The following is an 8229-nucleotide window of genomic DNA, read 5'->3' as shown; positions in this document are numbered from 1 at the left end:
CGAGTGACTCACGTCACCTTCAGCCACAAACCTGGAGAGGAGGGGCTGAACATCATGACGATGATGAGAGTTCAGGATGAAGGACTGAGCTTTTTCAACGCTGCGGCTGCTCTAACGTGACGTCACAGCGTGTAAACAACAATTAAACCAGAGAAGAAGAAGTTTCAAGTTGTGCAGAAGTATGTGGACGGTGCTGTTCCTTCATCTACCCTGATGGAGCTCCTCACACCTACAGGAGACTTTCTTTACTTAAGTAGAAGTACAGATACCTGTGTTTAAAAGTACTCCAGTAAAACGTGAAGTAATGAAGAAACTCCTTTACTCAAGTAAAAGTGAAAAAGTACTCTGCTACTAACCATGATTGTATACAAGTAACTGAACCTTGTGCTTTGTTAGTATTTCAACACAAAAGCACATTCTAATTGTAATGAATGTACTCAGCATGAGTCTGTTGTGTAGAACACCTGCAGTGACAGAGAATGTAAAACCGATTGTGTTGCCTTGATGGTGGAGGGTGACTTCACCTCCACACCTACACAGTAACATGAGCACAGTCAGGGGTCACAGTGGATTCAGCAAGTGGGGATGAACCTCAGCATCATCAACTTACATGTAAACTCATCTCTGCTACACCTGTTGTTACCTGCCTGGGACCATGAGCACCACGGGCACTGTGTGTGACTGTACTCTGAATCCACCACATGTTTATCCTGCATTGAAATACTAAACAGGATTTTCATGGAACATTTGAATAACACAAAGTTAGCATAGCTTTGTTTGTTTTGCAGGAACATGGCATCTTTAAATTTCCAGTTTATCAAATTCCACTGAGCATCCTTCCTTTAACTCTAAGCTCTCTTCGTCCTCTCCTGTCCTTCTTTCTTATCTGTCTCCATCTCTGAGTGAACGTAGCTCTCTGTCTTTTCTCTCCCTGTCAAATACAGCAACTGGACCTTCAGCTGCAGCACAGTGTGAGACAAACTGCACACACACAGTTTGTTTTTGCTGATGTTTGTTGAGCTGATAGAAACGCTGCATTTCAAATTACCCGACACTTAAAAAACTTCACTCCCTTTATGTTCTCTCCTCTTCTGTAGGGCTGTAGGGCTAGATGCTTAAGTACTGCAAACTCCTGTGCAATACTGCAGATTTTAATATTGATCTGATACCAAGTACCCATATGGAAAAGAAATAGTAAAAACTCATTCATATAGTGAATCATATCAGGCTTATATGATTTAGTCATGAAAGTGGCCACTTTCTCATTACTTTCATATATTGTTTTAGTAAGTATCCAAAACATACAAGTTGCATTTATATAATTTTTCAAGGTATCTTATATCTGTTTTAACTCTTGTATGCTTTTCATACAAGTTTCACATAAGACAGATACAAACTTTATAAGATTTATATACATCTGTTCCATATGGGTAAATACAGGGCCGGTACTGCCAATCCCAATTCTGATACCGATATTTGTAACTTGTGAAGGCAGCTTATGTAGCTGAGAGCACCGTGTCGTGATTTATAGAATAGAATAGAATAGAATTCAACTTTATTGTCATTGCACATGCACAGGTACAGGGCAACGAAATGCAGTTTGCATCCATCCAGAAGTGCTTTAGTGATATAGATATATTACAATATATATTAGCAATAATATAGATATGTGAGTATATTACAGAAATGGGTCTATTATGGTATGTTATAATGTACACGGTATGAAGTATGTTGTGAATATTCTATAACTATAAGTATGTACAGGCTGTAGTGAGTACAAGCTATGTACAGGATATGAACAGGATATAAATATGAAAAACTATACAGAATATGAAATAAATAACTTTACAGAATCTGGGATATACAGCTATACAGAAATGGGAACTATGCAAGTTGTAAACAGTTGTAGGATTAAAAATTATTGAATGTACAGAATGATTATTTACACAGAGCTATACAGTAGTGCAGTTAAGATAAGTGAGGGTGTAGATAGTTTTTACAGAGGCTATATAAAGTGCTAGTGGTTGTGAGTGGTGGTTCAGTCCATGTTATTATTGTGTTTGAGGGTACAGTTGTCCATTGTGGGTGTGTGTATGTTCAGTCCATGAGTTTAACGTGGGTCAGATGTCAGGAGGCAGAGTTCAGGAGTCTGACAGCTGTGGGGAAGAAGCTGTTCCGGTACCTGGTGGTCTTAGTCCGGAGGCTCCTGTGGCGCCTCCCAGAGGGCAGGAGGGTGAAGAGTCCATGTGATGGGTGACTGGGGTCTTTGATGATTTTCCCAGCCCTTTTCAGACACCACTTCCTGTAGATGTCCTTTATGGCAGGAAGTGGTGCTCCGGCGATGCGCTGGGCAGTTTTCACGACCCTCTGCAACGCCTTCCGGTCCGAGGCAGAGCAGTTCCCGTACCAGACTGTTATACAGTTGGTCAGGATGCTCTCGATGGTGCAACGATAGAAGTTCACCAGGATGTCTGAGGACAGGTGGTTCTTCCTCAGAGTCCTCAAGAAGAAGAGGCGCTGGTGAGCCTTCTTGACCAGCTTGGAGCAGTTGGTCGTCCAGGTGAGATCCTCGGAGATGTGGACTCCCAGGAACTTGAAGCTGCTCACACGCTCCACGGCCGTCCCCTTAATGTGGATGGGTGGATGTGGGTCAGCATTCCTCCTGTAGTCCACGATGAGCTCCTTGGTCTTCTCGGTGTTAAGCAGCAGGTTGTTTCTGTCGCACCACTCAGCCAGACGATCCACCTCCTCCCTGTAGGCGGCCTCATCGTTGTCACTGATGAGGCCAATCACCGTGGTGTCATCTGCAAACTTAATGATGGTGTTGGAACCATCAGCAGGTCTGCAGTCGTGGGTGAAGAGGGAGTAGAGGAAAGGGCTCATCACACAGCCTTGTGGTACACCGGTGTTCATCGTGATTGTAGATGAGCAGCGGTTATCCAGCCGGACATGTTGGGGGCGGTTGGTCAGGAAGTCCAGTAACCATTTGCAGATGAGGGAGCTGATGCCCAGGTCTGTCAGTTTCCTGATGAGTTGTGAGGGGTGGATTGTATTGAATGCTGAACTGAAGTCTATAAACAGCATTCTGGCGTAGGTGTTGTTGTTGTCCAGGTGTGAGAGGACAGAGTGCAGTGCGATGGAGACTGCATCCTCTGTGCTCCTGTTCTGGCGGTATGCGAATTGGTGGGGGTCCAGGGTGGGGGGAGACAGGATTTGAAGTGTGCTAGGACCAGCTGCTCTAAGCACTTAGTGATGATGGGGGTGAGTGCTACTGGGCGGTAATCATTGAGGCAAGATGGGTTGGAGTTTTTGGGTATCAGGACGATGGAGGTGGATTTGAAGCAGGCCGGTACCACAGCGTGGGCCAAGGACAGATTGAATATGTCTGTGAGCACTCCTGCAAGCTCCCCAGAACACGCTCTGAGAACACGCCCGGGGATGCCATCAGGGCCTGCAGCCTTGTGGACATTGATCCTGCTCAGCACCGCTCCTACATCGGTAGGGGAGAGAGTCAGAGGTTGGTGGTCTGGCGTCATGTCTCCTTTGGTTGTAGTTGTTGGATTCCCTCGCTCAAAACGAGCATAAAAGTTGTTGAGCTCGTTGAGGAAGGAGACATCAGAGGATGCGGGGGAGGGTTTGGTGGTCCTGTAGTCTGTAATTGTCTGGAGTCCTTGCCACATGCGTCGGGGGTTGGAGTTGGAGAAGTGTCCTTCTACCTTCTTTTTGTAATGTGTTTGGCTTTTTTGATGCCCTTCTTTAGATTAGCCCTGGCTGTACTGTAGGCGTGTGCATCTCCTGACCTAAAGGCGGTGTTGCGGGCCTTCAGGAGGAGACGAACATCCCGGTTCATCCAAGGCTTCTGGTTGGGGTACATGGTGATCCGTTTCTGGGTGGTGACACTGTCTGTGGTTTCGGAGATGTAATCCAGTACAGATGAGGCGTACTGGTCCAGGTCTGTGTGGGTGAACATATTCCAGTCTGTGTTTTTAAATCTGTCCTGGAGCACTGCCTCTGTCCCCTCTGGCCACACTTTAATTGTCCTCACAGCAGGTTTCACACGTTGGATGAGTGGTGAATACCGAGGTGTGAGGAACAGGGAGAGATGGTCTGATTGTCCAATGTGGGGGAGGGGTGTGGCTTTGTAGGCTCCAGCCAGGTTGGAATACACATGGTCTAAAGCAGTGGTTCTTAACCTTGTTGGAGGTACCGAACCCCACCAGTTTCATATGCGCATTCACCGAACCCCTCTTTAGTGAAATTTTTTTTTTTTTTTCAAATTCAAGACATAGATATGTTTTTTTACTGGTGCACAAAATGAGCCGTACATGAACATCACCTTGTTCAAAGAACAAAACCAACACAATGCATGAACTTACAACAAATTACATACCTGCAAATCAGTGTGACTTCTGCTGTTGCCTTTGAGAGACCAGTTCAGATATGCGTGGCTTCACCTTGGCAAGTGCCAGTCTCATGTCATTTTCACAGAAAAGTCTGTTCCTTTTCTTCGTTTTTATGTCCAGCATCGTCGAAAAGGATTGCTCGCAAAGATATGTTGTAACAAATGGTATAAAAAAATCCACGGCTTTCTTAGCAATAATTGGATACTTGTCCATTTGTCGACACCAAAACGTTGAGAGTGTTGTTGTTCTGAAGAGTTGCTGTTGAACCTGGCTCTGCTGAATTTCAATGATTTCGTCAAGGTATTCATCATTGACATCTGCTGTCTCAACAGCAAACGTGAACGTCTGTCTCACCCATGCTGGATATGACTCTCTTGTAGGGAAATATCTGTCGAGAGACTTTGCAAGCTCATCTAAGTGCGTTGCAATTGTTTGCTTCAGTTCCGTGGATACAGAAACATCTCCGATTCCAGACACATCTTCGACCTTACTTACACAGTTGTCCAGAAGGGGGAAGTTTGCAAAGTTGTTGTTCTCTGTTCGTCGTTTCCATAACGTTAGCTTTTTTTGAAAAGCCTTCAGGTGTTCTTCCGCTTCTATGATATTGACTCCACCACCCTGCATCTGCTGATTGAGATGATTGAGAGCTGCGAATATATCAGCCATGTACGCTAAAATGAGAATGAACTCAGGATTTTTGAAGCAATCTGCATGACAGTGTTGGTGCTCTTGCAAAAACAGGGCTAATTCCACACGCATGGCAAAAACACGATTCAGCACCTGTCCCCGGGATAACCACCGAACATTAGAATGGTACAGAAGTACCTCGAATTCAGAGCCCATTTCTTTACACAGCTCACTGAAGATGCGGTGCCTCAGAGCACTATTTCGCACATAGTTCACACATTCCACCACTGTTTTTAATACTTCTGCCATTTTTGGAGGCAAGGTTTTTGTTGCCAATGCATGCCTGTGCAAAATACAATGAGTCACAATGATGTGTGGTGCATCGGCTTTTACTAGCGCACCAAAACCAGAGTTTCTTCCCAGCATGACGGGAGCTCCGTCTGTACAAACTGCAGAAACCATGTCCCATGAAAGATTGTTGTCTCCGAAGAAGTCATCCACAAGCTTCTTCACATCGGCTGCCTTAGTTGTTTTTGTTAGAGGCTTACAAAATAAAAAATCTTCTTTTATCATGTCATCTTTCACATAGCGCACAAAAACAGTAAGCTGGCTTAGATTAGCAACGTCTGTGCTCTCATCGAGCTGAAGGCTGAATTTTGCCGGGCTTGAAATCAGATCGGCGACTACTTGAGCCAAGATGTCTTTACTCATGTCTTCTATTCTGTCGCTGACGGTGTCATTTGAAAGAGGAATTTGTGATAATTTACCTTCGGCCGCTGTTCCGAGTATCAGATTTGCCATCTTTAACGCGGCTGGTTTCACGAGTGTTTCACCAATGGTGTGTGGCTTGCCCTGCTTTGCGATCAGGTAAGCAGCTTCGTACGATGCTGTGAGGATCGGTTTGTTAACGGGTACAAATCCAAGAGCAGGCAGAGTTGGGCCTTTCATCGAATCTGGCTCTCTTCACCTTGAATTCAGCAAGTGTTGTGTTCTTGTATTCCCCGTCTCCATGCAGCTTCAAGAAGTGTTCCTTTAGTTTTGCCGGTGCGAGACTAGAGTTGCTCAACTTGGCGTTGCAAATCATGCAGATAGGACGCTCACTCCCATATTGTACATATTCGTCCAACCACTTTCTTTTTTTGCCCGACATAGTTAGTATGGATTAAAATGTTAAAAAAAAAATCACGCGAAGTACTACCACGACATTCACATGTTGACTACTGCGCGCGCTACATTCCCCGCAGCCCTGATTGGCCAAGCAGTGTAGCATGATCGTCTGCAGCCAGTGATGGCCAGAAGGGGGCGTGTCATCACAAATTTACACGATAATTCGGGCGTGGCTGGACCTCTGCGACCTCCGCAGTGGAGGCTCTGCCGAACCCCTGAGACCGACTCACCGAACCCCTAGGGTTCGATCGAACCCAGGTTAAGAACCACTGGTCTAAAGTCTTGTCTCCTCTGGTGTGGCAGGAGACATGTTGGTGGAATCTGGGGAGGACTGTCTTTAAGTTGATGTGGTTGAAGTCGCCAGCAACAATAAAAGCAGCCTCGGGGTGTTTATTCTGGTGTTTGTTAATGGCTGCGGAAAGTTCTTTCATGGCCAACCTAGCATTAGCGTCGGGGGGGATATACACGGCAGTGAGTATGATCGAAGTGAGTTCTCTGGGGAGATAATAAGGTCTGCATTTGACCATTAAAAACTCCGCATTAGGTGACTCTCAGTAGTAGTGGAGTTCATGCACCAAGCATTGTTAATATAAATGCACAAACCTCCACCTCTGGTCTTGCCGGAGTCATCTGCTAGCCTGTCGGCTCGATGTGTGTGGCGTCCTGCTAACTCGATAGCATTGTCCGGGCAGCTGTTGTTCAGCCATGTTTCGGTGAGAAACACGACATTTGAGTCCATAATCCGTCCGTTGTTAGTGATGGAGAGCCGTATCTCATCCATTTTGTTTGCCAGAGAACAGACATTGGCGAGAAAAATACTGGGTAAAGGCAGCCGGTGTGGTGTTAGCTTTAGCTTAGCCCGTAGCCCTCCGCGCCTACCTCGCCTTTGTTTACGATCTCGGCGCCATCTGCGTGCACTTCCGCCCGGCCGGGGAGAGTGGGCAGCCTCCGGTGTTCTGGAGATCTCTGGGATGAGTCGGAGATCGGCGATAAAACTGTTGGAGTTTGTCTGAGAAGGTTCTCAGTCATCCAGGTCATCGTAGTCAAAGGAGCTTGCAAAGAAAAGCGTCTGGACTTCTTTAAGTTGCTTGAAGACGTTTCACCTCTCATCCGAGAAGCTTCTTCAGTTCTAAGGTCAAATGGTGGAGAGTCCCAGATATAAACCTAGTGGGAGTGACCCCCCACAGAGGGACAAAAGGACCCCCTGATGATCCTTTAATCGCCTGGGCCAAGGTGGGAAACTGGGCGTGGGTCCCAATCAGCCAGAGTTTCGGGTGTGTTTCGGGAGGATAAGAAGGACAGACGCAATAACATTGTCATCCCCTATGTAGCCGGTGTATCAGAGAAACTCAGGAGAGTTTTCTCCAAGCATGACATCCCGGTGTATTTCAGACCCAGCAACACGCTCAGACAGAAACTGGTTCACCCGAAAGACAAAACGCCAAAACACAAACTTAACAATGTGGTGTATGCTGTACAGTGCAGCGAGGAATGCTCAGACCTCTACATTGGAGAGACCAAACAGCCACTTCACAAGCGCATGGCACAACACAGAAGAGCCACCTCCACAGGACAAGACTCAGCAGTCCATCTGCATCTTAAGGATAAAGGACACTCTTTCGAGGATGCCAATGTTCACATTTTGGACAGAGAGGACAGATGGTTTGAAAGAGGAGTGAAAGAAGCATCTATGTCCACTGTGAGCGACCATCTTTGAACAGAGGCGGGGTTTACGACACCAACTCTCTGCCATCTATAATCCAGTTTTGAGATCCCTTCCCAGACGCCTTAACGCCCACTCACATCCTGGGCCATCTGACCTCAGGAATTCGCATGATAAGGTGGGGCCAGGTTTCACAATGAACACACCCGAAACTCTGGCTGATTGGGACCCACGCCCAGTTTCCCACCTTGGCTCAGGCGATTAGAGGATCATCAGGGGGTCCTTTTGTCCCTCTGTGGGGGGTCACTCCCACTAGGTTTATATCTGGGACTCTCCACCATTTGACCTTAGAACTGAAGAAGCTTCTCG

This window comes from Aulonocara sp. 'chitande type north' Nkhata Bay, linkage group LG13 (assembly GCF_057382095.1).
Source record: "Aulonocara sp. 'chitande type north' Nkhata Bay isolate Kocher_YH1m ecotype deep benthic linkage group LG13, A_spYH_male_GT1.1, whole genome shotgun sequence".
Taxonomy (NCBI): domain Eukaryota; kingdom Metazoa; phylum Chordata; class Actinopteri; order Cichliformes; family Cichlidae; genus Aulonocara; species Aulonocara sp. 'chitande type north' Nkhata Bay.
The sequence above is the reverse complement of the archived record's forward strand: the minus strand, read 5'-3'. Positions refer to the sequence as shown.